The sequence below is a fragment of the Cannabis sativa genome, chromosome 2, assembly GCF_029168945.1.
Source record: "Cannabis sativa cultivar Pink pepper isolate KNU-18-1 chromosome 2, ASM2916894v1, whole genome shotgun sequence".
In the NCBI taxonomy this organism is placed as follows: Eukaryota; Viridiplantae; Streptophyta; class Magnoliopsida; order Rosales; family Cannabaceae; genus Cannabis; species Cannabis sativa.
This window is the reverse complement of record NC_083602.1, coordinates 89,527,435-89,546,249: the sequence shown is the minus strand read 5'-3', so window position 1 is coordinate 89,546,249 and position 18,815 is coordinate 89,527,435. Positions and strand designations below refer to the sequence as shown.

General features: G+C 31.1%; 1 non-coding gene across 1 annotated transcript; it reads left to right on the top strand.

The window, feature by feature from the left end:
- Positions 1 to 10,826: 10,826 nt before the first annotated feature.
- On the top strand, positions 10,827 to 10,933 carry LOC133035234 (small nucleolar RNA R71). Its single transcript, XR_009686512.1, has one exon. It is a non-coding gene; the product is annotated as a small nucleolar RNA R71 (small nucleolar RNA).
- Positions 10,934 to 18,815: the final 7,882 nt, after the last annotated feature.

Sequence of the window (18,815 nt, the reverse complement as noted above, 5' to 3'; positions counted from 1 at the left end):
TTATTTATAATTGACCTAAAATATGATTCTTATAATATCAGTATCTATATAACTTTTTGTAGTAGCTATAGCATGTTAAAAGATTCAGTGATGCCTAGTACCTTTTTATATATCAATATTGTTATTGGTCCAATGTCTCATATAGTTTAATGTAATAACTTTTAAAGCGTAATAGTACTAACCAATCATAAGATAATATGTCTAGAGGTGCTAAGCACGACTGATGTCCAATAACATAACTCTTTTTATTATTATTATTATTAATTATTTGTTTAATAAACAAATTACTATAAAGCGATGACCAATAAGTTGGTGTAAGTAACCAAGCTCGATCTCTTTGAAAGTAAAAAAGTTAGTATTTATTTAATGAATGAAATGAAGAAAGAAAGTATAGATATAAAAAGGGTGAAAAAACAAAGTGAAAAAGATCAAATCAAAGTTGGATTTGAAAAAGGTTAGTAGTAGTGGGAAAAGTGAATGACCTTTACAGCCAGCCAATTTGATGAGAAGTTAAAAATCATTATGCCATAATTGTTTTAGGACCACGAGCTATCTAATCAGAAAACAAATTAACAAAACAAAAGAAAAAGGGTGGTGCCGTCCGTGAGACCTGAATGGCTAACTGAGGGACCCAATCAAAATTAATATATATATATATATATATATATGAACACTGTCAGTGACAGTAGTGTGATGATATGATCACAAGGGAAAGTTTATATATATATACAAAGACAAGAGATGACTACTACCGCTTCATATGTCGATCAACCCAACCCATTCCCCACTTCTTCATTTTCTGAATCACTCATCTAATTATTACTTAATCTTATTAATTCTACAAATTTTAATCTAATATATATATTTAAAAAAAATCTAGAAAAATTTATTAAGCTCACCAACAACAACAACACTTACATAATAAAATTACTTACAAATTCTTAGCTTTCAACCACTTTACTATAGCACAAACACTATTAACAATATAATTAAAAGTGACCCTAATAGTAGAGAGTTTTTGCTTCCAAAAAACCTTATTTCTAACATATAAAAATATTAAATACTTTAAAAATTATTAATTAATTATAAAATATTATATCGATATAATATTAAGTACCTTAAACCGGGACTTTATATGTATACTCGTCTCATCTTAATCTATGTACGTATCATTTTCCACATGTACTCTCCCCACCTCGTTAACTCTCTAACTAATTGATATAAATGTTTTTGTCTAAAATGTGTTTTGTTTTTGTTATTGTATCTTAAATTGCATTCACACGTGTTATTATTTTATTAGTTCATTAATTAAGTAATTTCTTCTTTTTTTTAACAATATTGTTCAAAACTGGAGAATCTACTTCCCCAGAATATTTACTGTTGATGATTATATGTAAAAAAAAATTATACAAGATTATGTATACAGTAATTAATTAACAGTATATATAATACGTCATTCGTGGCAGTTTCATTATTATCATCATCATCTCATGAGTTATAATGATTAGTACAATAACGGTGTCATGATGAGTAGATCTTGTAAAATGATGATATAAATTAAGATCTTTAAGCTGCTTAGTACACAAATTGTACATTCACATGTATATATGGGTCCCTGTATATTAAGATTGTATTGTATTAAATAATTTTTATATATAAAAATTTGAATTGAGTTTGTATTATATTAATTATTAGGATTATAAATTTTAATATAATATAAATAAATTATATTATTATTTAATATATATATAAGAAATGATGTAATAAATTATAGATGAACATTTTCTTTATGGGAATGCATGGGACTTCGCGGAGATCCACCCCTAATGGAGTAGGGATGGAGAACGGAACAGGAATAGAAATTACTTTTTGTCTTCAAATATTAAATGGGACGGGGAAGAGGATTATACTCCCTGTTCTGACGGGGACCCGATTAGTATTTTATTTTATATTTCTAGTAAAATTTATGTTTGCATTTTTTTAGTATATTAGTAATTTTTTATGAATTTTAAGTTGTGTTTTGAATAATAATTAGTTTCTTGAATAATAATTATTGTGTAATAATCTAATTTTTATGTAGTGTAATAATTTTATATATTTAAATTTTTATTATAAACTTTATTTTTTATTAGGAGATTTCTCGTCCCATCCCTATCCCCATTAGGGGATTCTCTGCCCCGGGGAATAAACAGGGATAGGGATTAAAATCCTTAATGGAGATGGGGATAGAGGAGCACTCTCCGCCAATTTCCTGTCCCATGTGCATCCCTAATTATAATATTTCAAAATTATTTAAAGTCAAGATTTGTGACCAAATTTGGGTTGGGATTCAGGATACGAGTTTGGGCCTAGAGTCTGTGGTCGGGGTCAAATTTATTACAAAAAATAGTATATTTTTATACAACAAGTTAATACACAAATCACTATCAAATATTAAAATAATATAATATAATACAATCCAATATCAGTTAACCAAAAATATTAAAGTAATTAGCAATAATATTGATCCACATTGGTGGCTTGGGGGCTAAATAAAACCTAGCCACTCAATTTTTTTTTAATTTCCTTTATTCATTATATATAGGTTAAGAAATTATTTACATAATTTAAAATGTTGAAAAGAAAGAAAAAATGACAATATGTAATTTTCTAACCAAAAAATATTAAAAACCTCATTAGCTAATTTTATTGAAACAATATATATATCAAAATTGGTGGTTAAATAATTCTAAATACTATATGGTATATATATTGGCCTACACTTATAAATCTTATTACGTACCTAGCTACCTACTAATAAAGACAACATACATACATAGTCTCAAATTCAATTAAAGTCAACGGTACTAATGGTCCAAAAGTAGTAGAGTACTTCCCCAACATATAAAATCTTAATAATATTTTACGTACTATATATAACCTACCTATGTTACTATGTACATATAACTATATTTATACTATAATTAATTACGTAGTTATAATTGTGTTATTAATCCATCTCTATAGCTTAATGAGTTTTAATGTTATATGGTATATATACTTTTAGCTATAGCTAGCTTTTACTTGATCGATCTATTTTATATATTTTATAAATCAAAAATATATATATAGGGGCAGGATTGGGCAATAATTAAGAACATGACAGAAGACCACCTAAAAGAAAGTGAATTTTTTTAAAATATTGATTGAAAAAGAAAAACATGTTATATCTCGATCACGTTATATGTTTAAGTCTCACACACATATATGTTTTTTGTATAGAGAAATGTGCAAATTAAATAGTGCATATATATTCCCTTTTATCTTTTCTCTGTTTGTCTTTTATGAAATTCCATCTCCTATATATCTATTTACTTTTTCTTTAATTTCTTTATATTATATCAATTATACATATATATATAGATATATATTTTAATTTAAATTTGAAATGTCAAATCTTTTGCATTGTATAACATGACTTTTATATGAATTATTGTTGTTGAGTATTAGTATGGCCTAATATCTTTTATACGTGGTGTTTCATGAATGATTATCGATATTTTTTAAATTTTTTTTTTTTTTTAAGTTATATGGGACTTAGTACTATTAATTATATACTAATAGCAGTATGATATCGAGGAGGATGCTAGGTAACAGTGGTGTCTTTTAGTAATTCTCTTTTATGAGAGTATTGCTATTAGGTACTAATAGTATCTAACATATTCTATAAGTGGCATTTTACGATTAGTTAGTGATATATTCTTTAAAAGTTATTTTCTTAAGTTATATATGACATAATACTTAATTACACCAATAGTGATATGACACTGAAGAGTGTGCTAGTAGTGTCTTTTAGCAATTCTCCTTTCACTAATAAATTTTTTAGAATTTTCGTCCTTCAACTATGACATATCATGTATTATTATGGACCCGAACTTTTCAAACTATTAAAAGTGGTCCTTGAACTATTCACATTATTGTAAATTGATTTTTTTTACCAAATTTTGTCACACGTGACGAATTAAATAATAACATGGCTACAGAGTTCGTCTTAGGTATAGGCGGGCTAGACCCTCGCCTAGGGCCCACTTATTTTAGGGACTCAAATAAATTAAAATACCTTTTAGAAAATATACATATATATTTTAATTTTAATAATTTATAAAAATATCATTTATAGTAAGGACCCAAAAAATAAATTTTGCTTATGGCTACTTAGCCATGCAGTTGTCACGTCAATATCATGTCAACATCATGTATGTAGGGCCGGTCCTAAGCTATATGAGGCCTAAGGCAAAATTAAATGAGAAAATTACACTCTATACTTTTTTTATATTGTCCTCTTTTATTTTTACCCTCTTTTTTAAAATCTATCATTTTACCTCTTTTTTTAAAACATTGTACCAATTTTGCCCCTGTCACTTCAAGATACTCTCCATGTGACTCTCTTATGTCAGGATATTTTGGGTACAATACATATAAAAAGAGGTATGTTTCAAATAAATATAAAATTAGAGGCAAATTTGATTAATTGATTAATAAAAGAGACATTTTTCAACTTACCCCAAATTAAATTTCGGAGCCCCTATATATATAGTTTAATTGTTATCAAAATGATAATTTTAATATTTTAGTGTAATAATACTAAAGCTTTAAAAGAGCTCTAAGGTTCAATCCTTCATATAGTTACATAATTTTTAATTTTTTTAATATGTGTCGACTGATGTAGTAATTGGTTAAGCAGTCATGTCATTCATTTATTTATCAACTGTAATAAAATTTGACAAAAATACTATTTTATAATATTGTGAATTATTTATAACGGTTTAAAAAATTCAAGAACACAATATAATACTTCAGTAACAATATATACAGATCGATCACCAAGATATTACTATTAATTTATGTATTTATTTAAAAGTAAAATTCAGTACCAAACTTTTGTTTTTAATAAAAAAATGTGAGAACAACTTTTCGCAAAGTAATGAAATTAATTGCTGGCTGTAACTAAACGTACACCAAATTATTATATTAATTTTCTATACTGTGTTTTGCTACGTAACAACTCTTTTTAATCAATTGTATTATACATGATAATTAATATATTAACATATTTATAATTTGTTCTGACATTACGTATGATTATGAATTAAATAATTAATTAATTTAAAATTTAGAGAAATGGGGGAATGCTTTTATATAAATACATATGCATAATTTGCAACCAAAAAAAAAAGTAAATATAGAAATGTAATTGCAATAGGTAAATACTGTCCTCAGTTAAGTTAGGTATGAGTTAAAAATCTCTGATTAAAAATGTATTTTCGTATATATATGATTTGGTTTAAGATATTGTTTTCACCTGAGTGAGTACTTTATCTCTTTCCCTGAAATTTTAAAATATAATTAATAAAAATATTTTTTTAAAAGGAAAAATGTGAATGGCTAAAACTGATTTCTAGAACCCCATCATTACAAATTAGAAGTCACCATTCTGCTTTTTTTACATTTTTATTAAGTTTTATCACCAAAAAAAAATAACTAAAATTATTAAGAGTTTTTAGATTATTGGGAAAAAATCAATTACATATAGATTTTTTCTCTATTCCTTTGGGAGCTAATACAATCTCAAAAATCATGTGCCAATTGTACTCGTACTTCATTTTTTTCTTAATTGCATGGATCATGGGTAGTGTTGTAAATATAAGACGAGCTTTTTGACATGACACGAATGACGAGTTTGAGAGACACGAGCACGACCCGACACAGAAAAAATATGTGCTTAGGCACGACACAGTATGACATGAAAAAATATGGGCTTAGGCACGACAAGCTTAAAAAAATACGACACGTAAGGACGAATAGAGTAGCTCAAAAACATGACACATTAAAATGTCCAATAATTTAATAATAAGAAGAGAATTGCTAGAATGTATTACTGGTGCCCAACACTTTCCTCAGTGTCATACCGTTATTGGTATAATTAAGTATCAAGTCTCATATAACTTAAAAAATAGCTTTTAGGGAATATCATTAACTAATCGTAGAATGCTACCTATAGAAAATATTAGACACCACTGGTGCCTGTTGAGAATCATGGGGTTCCATCTCAAACCAATTGGCAATGAGTGGAGTAGTCCATGTTTTCATATATGGCTCAATGCTTTCACATTTAATCCATGTGGGACAATATTCTCCAATATCCCCCCTCAAGATGGTGGCTATGTAATAAAAACTTAAAAATATGACGCACGAATTTGAGCCTATGTAAGAAAGCAAATTGCTCTATTTAAGAAAAAACGAGCCAACTCAAATAAAGCACGCACAAAATTACCGGACTTGCGGGTCATACTGAGCCTACCCTATATAATTGTTGCACAACACAGAACGACTTATTTTTTTTATGATCTAGCACGACATGACCTATATTTTAAAAAGCACAAAAAAAAATAATAAGTCAGCACGACACACACGTATTGACAGTTATAATCATCAGTATGTATCTGGTGCTATAATTTTATAAACACTACGCAAGTATACGCAATCAAGTAGTAAATCTCACACAGGTGAGGTCGATCCCACAGGGAATTGGATTAAGTACCACTAAATTATACTTATGATTCTATTCGGTAAATCGAAAGCAAGTATGATTTAAAAACAGTAAAATATGAAAGAAATTCAGAAAACTAAATAACACAATTTAAAGTTGAGCAAGATGAGACAATAGGGAGGAGAATCCTGTTGTTGTTTACCCAAATCGTTAATGCTTAATTACTATCCTATTCTTGAAGTGAATGACAGATTATGAAATAACCTTGCTCCTTTCAGATCTTCTAGATTCTAAATCACATGTTATCTAATTAATTCCTTAATTAAACTAACATGAAATCAGCATTAAGTAATAATCTACTCGTCACATAAGTCATGTGAATACTTTCGTTTCACATAGAACATCGATTATCTTAATTTTAGCATTCTCAATTCTCACTTTTCAGATTTTGAATTGAGATCATAGAACATGCACAAGGTGATCAATCTTAAACATGAAATTAAACACAAATTAAGATAATTTCACAAACAAGAATGGAGGAATGGCAATTAAACATTAACTAGGCAAAACATTAAACAACAATCATCATCCTCCCTAAATGGGAAATTTAGTTCAGAAATAAATCCATAACCATTCCTATGACAATATTCAACATAAATAAATTAAAGAGGAATAGAGAAAGAAACTGTTGGTGGATTGACTCTGGATCTTCACTTTGATTTCCTCTGCTCTTCCTGCCTCTTTCTGCTGTGTTTTAGGGTTCCAAATCGCCTCCCTGACTTCCAATCGCAGTTTTCTATTTATAATGGAAATTTAGGGTTCGATGGACGAAAATGCCCCTGGTCCGTACGGGATCTCGCCGCGGCTAAGCTTCCTCTCGTCGCGGCGAGATAATTGCAAATAAGGGGTCTTTCTGTAAGCACCTTTTAGCCGCGGCTAGATACACTCTCGCCGCGGCCAGATGAGTAAGGAAAATAGGCCGTTCTGTAAGGACCTTTTAGCCGCGGCCATATGGAGCCTCGCCGCGGCTACTGGAGCAGCCTCTAAATTTTTGTTATTTAGGGATCTAGCCGCGGCCAAGCTATATCTAGCCGCGGCCAGATGTACAAAATAACCCGTAATTTGCATTTTCTTGGCTCAGCCCGTCTCTTGTTTAATTTCTGCCCCCGAGACATCTTTTATTCCAAAGAACCTGAAAACATAGAAAACAAGCGTAATTCCGTCCTAACATAGCTAAAAACGCACATAAATTAGATCCAAAACATAGGCTAAAAATAGCCTAACAAACTCCCCCAAACTGACTCTTTACTCGTCCCCGAGTACTAAGACTAAACTAAAAAAAAACTGACAATGATAGCTAAACTTTCCGACAATTTAACTGTTACCACCACCTGCACAACTTCAATCCATCAATAACCAGAATTTCAACTTGCCAACTCTAAGAACTAAGTTGAATGTGCAATTTACAAGTAAGTAATTCATACAAACATAAAACATCTCAATTGCCATTGATATCACAACTGTTCTAAACTTCCCAACATCCCACTAACACATGATTAATAAGTTTGAACGACATACCTCTCTCCACTAATGTTGACAAATTTCTATTCGGAATCAATAGGTCTTTTTCGGTTAACATCAACATGGCTTAGGTACATGGGTAGGTGAGAAGTCATTTAGGCTATACTATACCATAAGCACTTTTAACCAAGCAAGCCTAGACATTTCTTTTGCTTTCTTTCCATATATCCCAAAAACAGAAATAAGAGATTGAAATTTTTTTCTTATGTGTGTACCTCATAATTTTCTTAACTTTTTTTTTTTTTCAAGAATACATTTTTTTGTTTCTTCTTTTTTTTTTATATAGGCCCAACACACAATATTATTCCCTTTTTTCTTTTCACAATCTCTCATTCCTACACTTTATTTATTTATTTTCACTTACAGCACTCATCCCCCCCAAACTTGCTTCAAGGCTCATGGCATAATAAGGTATGTTCAGGGTGAAAAGAGTTTAAGATAACGAATTCAGCTCAGTTAAGTGGTGAAAATTTTTTTAAAACAAGCTAAGGCTCAACTTTGGGTATACTATGGTAAAAATTTCTAGGTAGGCTTGAAAGGCTCAATCGTTCCAAAGAAAACTTGCCTAAATCACTTTCCAAACAGAAAATATCAAGGATTTCGCTTCAAGAGAGTATGTCATACAAATTCTATTCCATGTTCAATCAATCATTCCACAAACCAAATAGAACAGAGGTGATACGTGAGAATAGCAAATGTTTTAAATCTACATGAATCACTTCCTAGCACACATCCATCTTAATTCAAACAGTTGCAAGTCAAGCACACAGTTATGTTTTAATCCATTGCACAAGTGAATAACAACAATTCAATCAATCTTTCAATTTAGCTATCACACAAGACTAAAAAAAACTAAAACAAATAAACGCGAAAAAAAAATTAAGTTTTCCCCCCCAAACTAAAATGCACATTGTCCCCAATGTGTGAAAATAAACCAGGGTGAGAGAAACTTACCTGAGCCCCTTAGAAGGGGTTTGGCGGCGGTGGAGGTGGTGGCGGGTAGAATCCACCTCTCGCATCCATGAGGGCCTTTGTGCCAAACGAAGAAAACTGACCTCCAATGTTGCAAATTTTAAAGCTTTCCTTAGATTGAGAGTCACCTTCATATTTCCCACACAACAGTCTTTTCATACGTCGTCGAACAGTTCGAAATCGTTCTTTAGACTTCCCTTTCGTCTTGTTGGTAGTGACTTCTCGACCATCCTTTACAACTTCCAGTCGACAACAAGTAGGAATTTCAGTTGCAGCAAATACTTTGAAAGTCTCTTCTTCTTTTTGAACACGCAACTTTAACTCCCCCTTCTGTACATCAATTAATGCTCTTCCCGTTGCTAGGAATGGTCTTCCCAAAATGATAGGAATATTCTCATCTTCTTCCATGTCAAGTATTAAGAAATCAGCAGGGAAGATAAACTTACCAACCTTTACCAAGACATCTTCAATTATACCCCGAGGATGAGTCAAAGACCGATCTGCCATTTGTAAAGTAACTGTTGTGGGTTTGGCTTCCCCTAATTTTAATCTTTTGAACATTGATAGGGGCATTAAGTTGATACTGGCTCCCAGATCACATAAAGCTTTTGTTTGTATAGAACCCCCTATTGAGCATGGGATGTTGAAACTACCCGGATCTTTTAGCTTGGGTGGTAGTTTCTTTTGTAGGACCGCACTGCACTCTTCAGTAAGAGCCACTGTCTCATAGTCTTCCATCTTCCTCTTCTTTGACAAAATTTCCTTCATAAACTTCACATAACTTGGCATCTGCTCTAGAGCTTCAGCAAAAGGAATGTTAATGTGAAGTCTTTTGAAGACTTCTAGAAACTTGGTGAACTGCTTGTCTAAGCTTGACTTTCTGAGCCTCTGAGGATAGGGTATTTTTACATGATGATCAATACTAATTGGTGGAGACCTGGTGGTGGTCTTTGAGGCATCAGTAGCCTTCTCTGCTGTTGGTGTTGGTTTTTGCACTGGTTGAGCATTTATTTCTTCGTCTATCTCAACTGGTTGTGGTAACTCGGGCCCATCATACTTCTTACCGCTCCTCAGGGTAATTGCCTTGCAATTTTCTTTGGGATTAACTTCAGTTGTGCTAGGCAAATTTCCTTGAGGGCGGGTTGCTACTTGAGTTGCTAGCTGGCCCATCTGAGTCTGCAGGTCTTTAATTGAAGATCTAGTTTCAGTCATAAATTGGAGCAGTAAATCTGTCTGCAAACTAGAGCTTCCACCAGAGGCTTGTTGCTGATTAAACTGTTGGTTCTGATTTCTTTGTTGATAGAACCCACTATTTCTTCGGTTGTTACCCTGGTTGAACCCATAATTGTTGTTGTTGTTGTTCTGTGAAAAATTCCCAATGGCTTTAGCTTCATCCATTGACAAATCATCCACATTTGCTTGACACTCCGAAAAGTGGTGACTTCCTCCACATAACTCACAAACAATTTGGGCTTGTTTAGCTTGCCCTGCAATGATTTTAGTCAATGCCTCAACCTGAGCTGTTAACTTTGTGATGGCATCAACTTCTAACACACCAGCTACCTTCTTAGATTGACTCCTTTCAGTTGGCCACTGCTGATTGTTTAGAGCCATCTCCTCCAATAGATCATACGCCTCATTAGCACTCTTTCTCATAAAAGCTCCGCCCATTTCTTGCATCTATTAAAGTTCTAGTATTACCAACCGGCCGTTATAAAAGTTGTGAACCAGCATCCACTTCTCTATACCATGATGAGGACACCTCCTGATCAGATCTTTAAACCTCTCCCAAGCCTCATGGAGAGATTCATTATCTTGTTGGCAGAAATTATTGATTTCTCCTCTCAGCTTTGCAGACTTAGCTGGAGGAAAGAACTTTGACAAGAATTTTGTTGCCAGATCATTCCATGTAGCAATAGAATTAGGTGGCAAAGAATTCAACCAACTCTTGGCTCGTTCTCTGAGCGAGAATGGAAACAACCTCAGTCGAATGGCATCATCGCTAACTCCATTAACTTTAAAAGTTTCACAAAGTTCCATGAAGTTAGAGAGATGCAAATTAGGATCTTCAGAAGGGAGACCACCAAACTGAACCGAAGACTGCACCATTTGAAGGATGGCAGGCTTAATCTCGAAATTGTTTGCATCCACTGCCGGTGGCCTGATACATGACTGCACTCCCGTCAGAGTAGGGAGAATGTAATCTCTCAAGCTACGGCCATTAGCTTGATCTTCCACGGCACCTCCATTGTTACCGTTATTACCCCCATTGTTTCCAACATTATTGTTCACATTGGCAGCCATGATTTCTGATGTTTCAGCAGTTGCTGAAACTCTTTCTTGCCTCTTATTCTTTCGATTCCTCCTGCAAGTTTTCTCGATTTCAGGATCAACTGGTAATATGACTGTTTGTCCTTGACGGCGCATGCACTTAGGATTCCTGAAATAGATCAAGAAATTATTGCAAGAGAAAGGTTAGAAAAAAAAAATCAGCAAGAGAAAATATACCAAAGTAGAAGTTAGTATAATTTTATGTAATATTAATCTTTAACAATTCCCCGGCAACGGCGCCAAAAACTTGATGCTATAATTTTATAAACACTACGCAAGTATACGCAATCAAGTAGTAAATCTCACACAGGTGAGGTCGATCCCACAGGGAATTGGATTAAGTACCACTAAATTATACTTATGATTCTATTCGGTAAATCGAAAGCAAGTATGATTTAAAAACAGTAAAATATGAAAGAAATTCAGAAAACTAAATAACACAATTTAAAGTTGAGCAAGATGAGACAATAGGGAGGAGAATCCTGTTGTTGTTTACCCAAATCGTTAATGCTTAATTACTATCCTATTCTTGAAGTGAATGACAGATTATGAAATAACCTAGCTCCTTTCAGATCTTCTAGATTCTAAATCACATGTTATCTAATTAATTCCTTAATTAAACTAACATGAAATCAGCATTAAGTAATAATCTACTCGTCACATAAGTCATGTGAATACTTTCGTTTCACATAGAACATCGATTATCTTAATTTTAGCATTCTCAATTCTCACTTTTCAGATTTTGAATTGAGATCATAGAACATGCACAAGGTGATCAATCTTAAACATGAAATTAAACACAAATTAAGATAATTTCACAAACAAGAATGGAGGAATGGCAATTAAACATTAACTAGGCAAAACATTAAACAACAATCATCATCCTCCCTAAATGGGAAATTTAGTTCAGAAATAAATCCATAACCATTCCTATGACAATATTCAACATAAATAAATTAAAGAGGAATAGAGAAAGAAACTGTTGGTGGATTGACTCTGGATCTTCACTTTGATTTCCTCTGCTCTTCCTGCCTCTTTCTGCTGTGTTTTAGGGTTCCAAATCGCCTCCCTGACTTCCAATCGCAGTTTTCTATTTATAATGGAAATTTAGGGTTCGATGGACGAAAATGCCCCTGGTCCGTACGGGATCTCGCCGCGGCTAAGCTTCCTCTCGCCGCGGCGAGATAATTGCAAATAAGGGGTCTTTCTGTAAGCACCTTTTAGCCGCGGCTAGATACACTCTCGCCGCGGCCAGATGAGTAAGGAAAATAGGCCGTTCTGTAAGGACCTTTTAGCCGCGGCCATATGGAGCCTCGCCGCGGCTACTGGAGCAGCCTCTAAATTTTTGTTATTTAGGGATCTAGCCGCGGCCAAGCTATATCTAGCCGCGGCCAGATGTACAAAATAATCCGTAATTTGCATTTTCTTGGCTCAGCCCGTCTCTTGTTTAATTTCTGCCCCCGAGACATCTTTTATTCCAAAGAATCTGAAAACATAGAAAACAAGCGTAATTCCGTCCTAACACAGCTAAAAACGCACATAAATTAGATCCAAAACATAGGCTAAAAATAGCCTAACAGTATCTCAAAAATTCTGAATGGCACAACCAAAATTTTACGAAGAGTTAGTGATTAATCAAAGTGAATGAATTTATTAATTAACAAGTTGAATATTTATTAAATAGTATGTCAGTGCTATATAAATTAAATTAAATATATGATTATGAACTAATTAAATTTTCATAGATCATCTCTATATAGATAATTTTTTATAATGGCTAATTATTAGTTAATTTAGATATCATCACTAGCTAATTAGGTTAATTGTCCCACAGAACTGTTAATTAATTATTAATTTATTATAATATGTAGTCCAAATCAAAGAAATGCTTCATTAATTTTATAAATTAACATTTTTGAAGATCCAACCACTTTTGGCTTTATGCATTTCGGACCTTATATATAGTAGGGGTAGGCTCTCTTACAAATATATATAAATATATATATAATTTAATTTTTTTTTCAAACCCTAATTCTCTTGGAATAATATTAAGAAAGAATATATTTTATTCTTTCAAATATCATATCTCTTACACCAAATTAATAGAATCGATTATGCTCTCTCTCCAATGCAAATAAAATTACATATGCTTTGTTTTGTTTTTTCTCTTGGAATTTTAGTTTGGTATTCTTGGGTGTTTAAACTCTTTTTTTTTTCTTTTCTTTTATTTAAATTAAACAGAGTCATGTGAAGCTAGTTCTCTTATTTTGTATACTACAAAGTGTGATTTGAAAATTATACAAAGATGAATATATAATTAACTAGTTCATTTCTTTGGCTTTTCACTAGTTGTTGTTTTGTTGATCATTTCTTCTGATATAAATATTCCTATTCATTTTGACAAAAGAGTCAACCTGCCTTATAATAGTCTTGTTTGGGTATTTTGATTGAAAATGCATATGCTAAAAGGCACCAATAGTGTGTAATATTACCTAAGATGTCATATTATTATAAAATATCGTTAATTATTTATAATATGCGTTATTTGTGGTAGTGTTAGGCAACATTGGTGCTTAAAAGTAATGTTCATTTTGATTATGTTTTTACCAAAATTAAGTTTCAGTAATTAATTAAGTACTCTATATTTTAAAATTGTCCACATATTTGATATTCTGATTTGTTCAATACATTTTGTTAGACTATTAAAATAATAATTGAGAAATAGTATAGCTAATTAGAGCTAGAAGAATCTTATGTATGAGACTCAGGATTAAAAAATTCTTGTATAGGATTAGAAATGGCATGGCTATAAGGAAACTAAGTTTCATCAAAAATTACATCTTTAGAGATGTAAAGTCTTCCATTTGAATTAAGACACTAATAACCCTTATGATTAAGGATGTAACCCAAGAATGTGCAAGGTGAGGATCTAAACTCAAATTTATGCTTGTTATATGGCCTAATGTTGGGGTAACACATTAAGGCAACTAAAAACCCTTAGGCTCATATAATTAGGCTTAATGTTGAAGAGAAGTTCGATTGGAGAAAGTTGTATTAACACGGGAGTGGTAACCTGTTATGGAGATAGACAACAAACCTAAAGGCTTCACCTTAAAATTTCAAAGGCATACATACTTTAGCAACTAAACTTAGCCCATATTCTACAATTTGCATATGTTTTCTCTCAACTAATCCATTATGTTCATGGGTTGTACGGAAAGGATGCCTATAAACTATCCTAGCTTATTTAAGAGGTTCAAAAATTGTTCTATATACACCCTTAATCAGTTTGAAACTTAATTTTCTTTCTTAATTGAAGCTAAGTTTCAGCTTTAAAGGTTTGAAATGTTGTAAGGACCTCAGATTTATTCTTGGTAAATTCATGTAAATATAATATAGGCATCAATAAAGCTCATGTAATATTTATATTCATTATAAGATAGAATATGTGACGAACCCCATAAATCAGAATTAATAAGATGCAATGGCTTAGAATAGACAGTAGTAGAAAAATTTAAAAATGGCATTTTATGAATCTTGCCTAAGCAACAGGCTTGAAAACTATAAAGGATCTTTATTACATGAATTCAAGACAATTTGAATCACTTTTTTATATGGATGGCTTAGCTTATTATGCCACTGCTCAAAATCAGAAATAAGAGAGACTATTATAATGAGTACAAGAAGAGGAACTTGAATCTGAATTACTTGAGTTATTGGTGATAGTAAAGTTTAATTTCATATCTGAGGTGTTGAGTGCTTGACTGAATGAGGACGGGGAAGGGTAACACCTTGAATTGACCTAGATCAAAAGTATACATGCCATTGTGGTATTTCCCAGTCAGGTTGATGGCTTTGGTCGTCTTGTCCTTGACATAACAAACATCAACACGAAACTCAAAAAATAGATTGTTATCAAGAGCAAATTTAGACATACTTAATAAATTCTTAGTGATTTCTGGCACATGAAGGAAATTATTAAGAAGCAGCTATTAGAGGCAATGAGAGTCTGCCCAATATGTTGAATAGACAGACCTGAGCCATTACCCACATAGATACAATCTTGGCCATTGTATTCACCACTACTCATGAGATATTGTGCAGATCATGTAATGATTTGTAGCACCAAAGTCAGGGTACCAAATTCCATCATCTTCCTAAGTATTTTGAGCCTAATTAGCATGCATTGTAGGAGAATCAGAAGCTGGAAAAACACATGTGAAGCTTTAATCAAGCTAAGCAAGTATTTTACTTCAATGATCTACTTAGAGGTAGAAACTTGAAGATAGTTGAGGATGTAAACCATCAAAAAAATTTAGGACATTGAGGAGGATGAAGTTGATCAAGATGTCGTACATGATACAAGCTCGTCAAATTTTCGGTTGACTACGGATCTATGAGAGTTAATTCTACAACCTCCAGAAGTGACAACAATAATTGATACTACACAAAATTTAAATGTTAAGCAAGTTGGTGAAAATTTTGTAGATAATGACTTAGGCAATGAAATAGCTTATGAAGAAGACAAATTGGTAGTTGATCGATGTAAAGATGATATTATTTTTGAAAATAATGAGAGTGATAGTGATTATTAGTTCCACTTATGTTTAAATATTTTGTAATAATTACATAAATCGTATATCTAATAATGTTAATTTTGATTATATTATTTACATTTGGACTAATTATAATTTTGTTCATCTAGCTCACATTCGTACTAATTAAGTCATAATAATTTTTTCTTTTAAGAGTAATAATGTCAATCAATATAGTCTCTTATCACGACGGAGTATCAAATCCTACTAGGGTTTGCGAGGCAGTTGCACCGCCTAGAAGAAAAGGTCGTGGTCATGCTAGTAATGTACCACTGGAAATTTGAAGGCAGGAGGGACCATTGCTACTTACGCTTGATGGGAAAAGTTGTTAGCTTGGAGCACCAAGCTTTTGTTTGCCAATTGGGTGTCGAAGTGAGTATATGTTACTGCCAGGGAACTACTTAGATTTTGTTGATATACCTTAATATTTTAAGGAGCAAGTTTTACAAAAAAAATAAAGGTTAACAATTAATGTCAAATGATTTTTATTTATAATTAATTGAACATCCAACTAACAATTAATTATTCCTTAAAATATAATATTATTATGATATTGTTCATCTAGAACATGAAAAAATGATGAACATGGGCAAAAGATATTAAGAAAGAAAGAATATTAGGTATACTTACTTTTAAAAATATTACGAAGGTAACCCTCATAATATGGAGGTGGCTATCAATGCTAAGTCTGAGAATGCAATGAGAGTATTGGAAAGAAATTATTGATATGTTTTTGAGCCCAAAATGTATAGTGCGTTATTGTGTTCCAATCAAAACAAGAAAAATAGAAAAAAAAATTATGTACCCATCAACTCAAGGCATAAAATTAATGGCACCTCAACATTACGAATTTATAAGTAAATCATCAATCCATTTAACAAAATTATATATTTAAACACACTAACACTAATATGATTACATGGAGACTGATATCAATATGTCCTCCAAACTTGAAAAAATAGTCATACTAGAAAAAAGGACAAAATTTGGGTCAATGAATAGGTTAAAGAAAAATGGATAATTTACAAATAGAGTACTTGACAATTTTTTGAGTATTAACTTCGAAGCAGCCGTATGTTATACTTTATCGCCATTACCACAAGCTCGGGATAATGCACAAACAATCCCATTAAACTTGAATGTTGGTTTAGAATTTTTAGATAATGTATCTGATGAAGATAATAATAATTAGTTTAGGTTTTTAATTATGTGTGGACTATAATAATTAGTTTAATGTAGTAGGTATTTATAGTAATTCTTGTAGTGTATGAGCCTCGATTAGCATGGAATCCAAAAGACTTGGAAGGGTGAAAATTTTGGTAATTAGAGTACAACTGACTTCTTTAGTAAGTGTGTGGTCGGTTACATAGAAATTTAGTATTGTTTGTATTTCTCACAACTGACTGTTTATGTGTTATTTAATTAAAGAGTTTTTTTTTTTCCTATTTATTGTAATCAGTTTGGTTAGACTATTACTTGTGTTCGAAAGCAATATCTACATATAATAAATTATGTTAAATTTACCTATTAATAAAAAAATTTATTTACCATTAAAAATAAAAATAATAATAATAATTAGGAGCTACTTACGTCCAAATTATATATTAGCACCAAAATGATATAAAATTTAACTTTATGCTGTTTGAAAAGTCAGAAGAGGAAAAAAGCATTAATTAATATACAAACAGTTGATGATTAGTCAATTAATAAGGGCAAATGCCCAAATATATGTTTATGCATTAATTTCTTTCTTTAACTTTGTTTTGGCTGATTTGAATTTTTATTATAATTGGAAAGCCGGACACATACAGTACTTGTCCCCATCAATATAATATATACTACTATTTTCATTCAAATGTATTTTATTTTATAGTTGATTAATTAAATAAATATCATATATATAAATACTAGAGAACTTAGCCGCGCTTCGCGCGGTGTTGACCAATTTTTGTAATCTTTATATATATATTTGTATTCATTCTGTATTATAAACAAACTGGTATTATTATAATTGAAAATATATTTTTATTTTTAAAATATATAAAAAAAATTATTATTTTAGAACAAATATTAAAAATCGTGACAAAACAAATATTAAAAATTAATAAATTACTAAATAACAATATAGATATACTATTAAAAATAATATTAGTCCACTTTTTAAAATTATATATATAGTTATATCAAATAATGATATAAATTTAATATGATTCAAATAAATAAATAAATAAAATTATAACTAATTGGTAATATCAAGTTATAAATAATTGTTCATTATAGAATTTTCGCAAAGAAAAATATTTTTAGAGTCAAATGAAATAAATTTACTAAAATTCTAATAAAATAGATAAAAAAATATTTTAGGATGTACCTTATATTCTTTTGTAATTTTCTTTACATAAATATTTATATATATATTAATGGATACAGAAACTTAAAATATTTTATATATTGCATATTTCTTTCTAAATTGAGATTTTTACATAAATACTTACTAAAAGATATTACTGAAATATACAAATAATAAAATTTAAACTTTGAAAGGATTTTTTGAAGAAAAAAAATTAGAATAATATAGATACAATTTTTCTAAATTGATTATTATAAACACATGAAATTCACAGTTAGACCTACGTAAATTTAACATCGAACAACTATATAAAATATTTGCAATACAAATTTATTTAATATTTTATAGTGTTGCCTTTGGGATTTTTCGAAAATGTGTCTCCGGAGCTTGGAAGCTTGTATTTCTCATGTCTAATCGTGCTTGTATCTTTTGGGCTCGTATCGATTTCGTATCATGT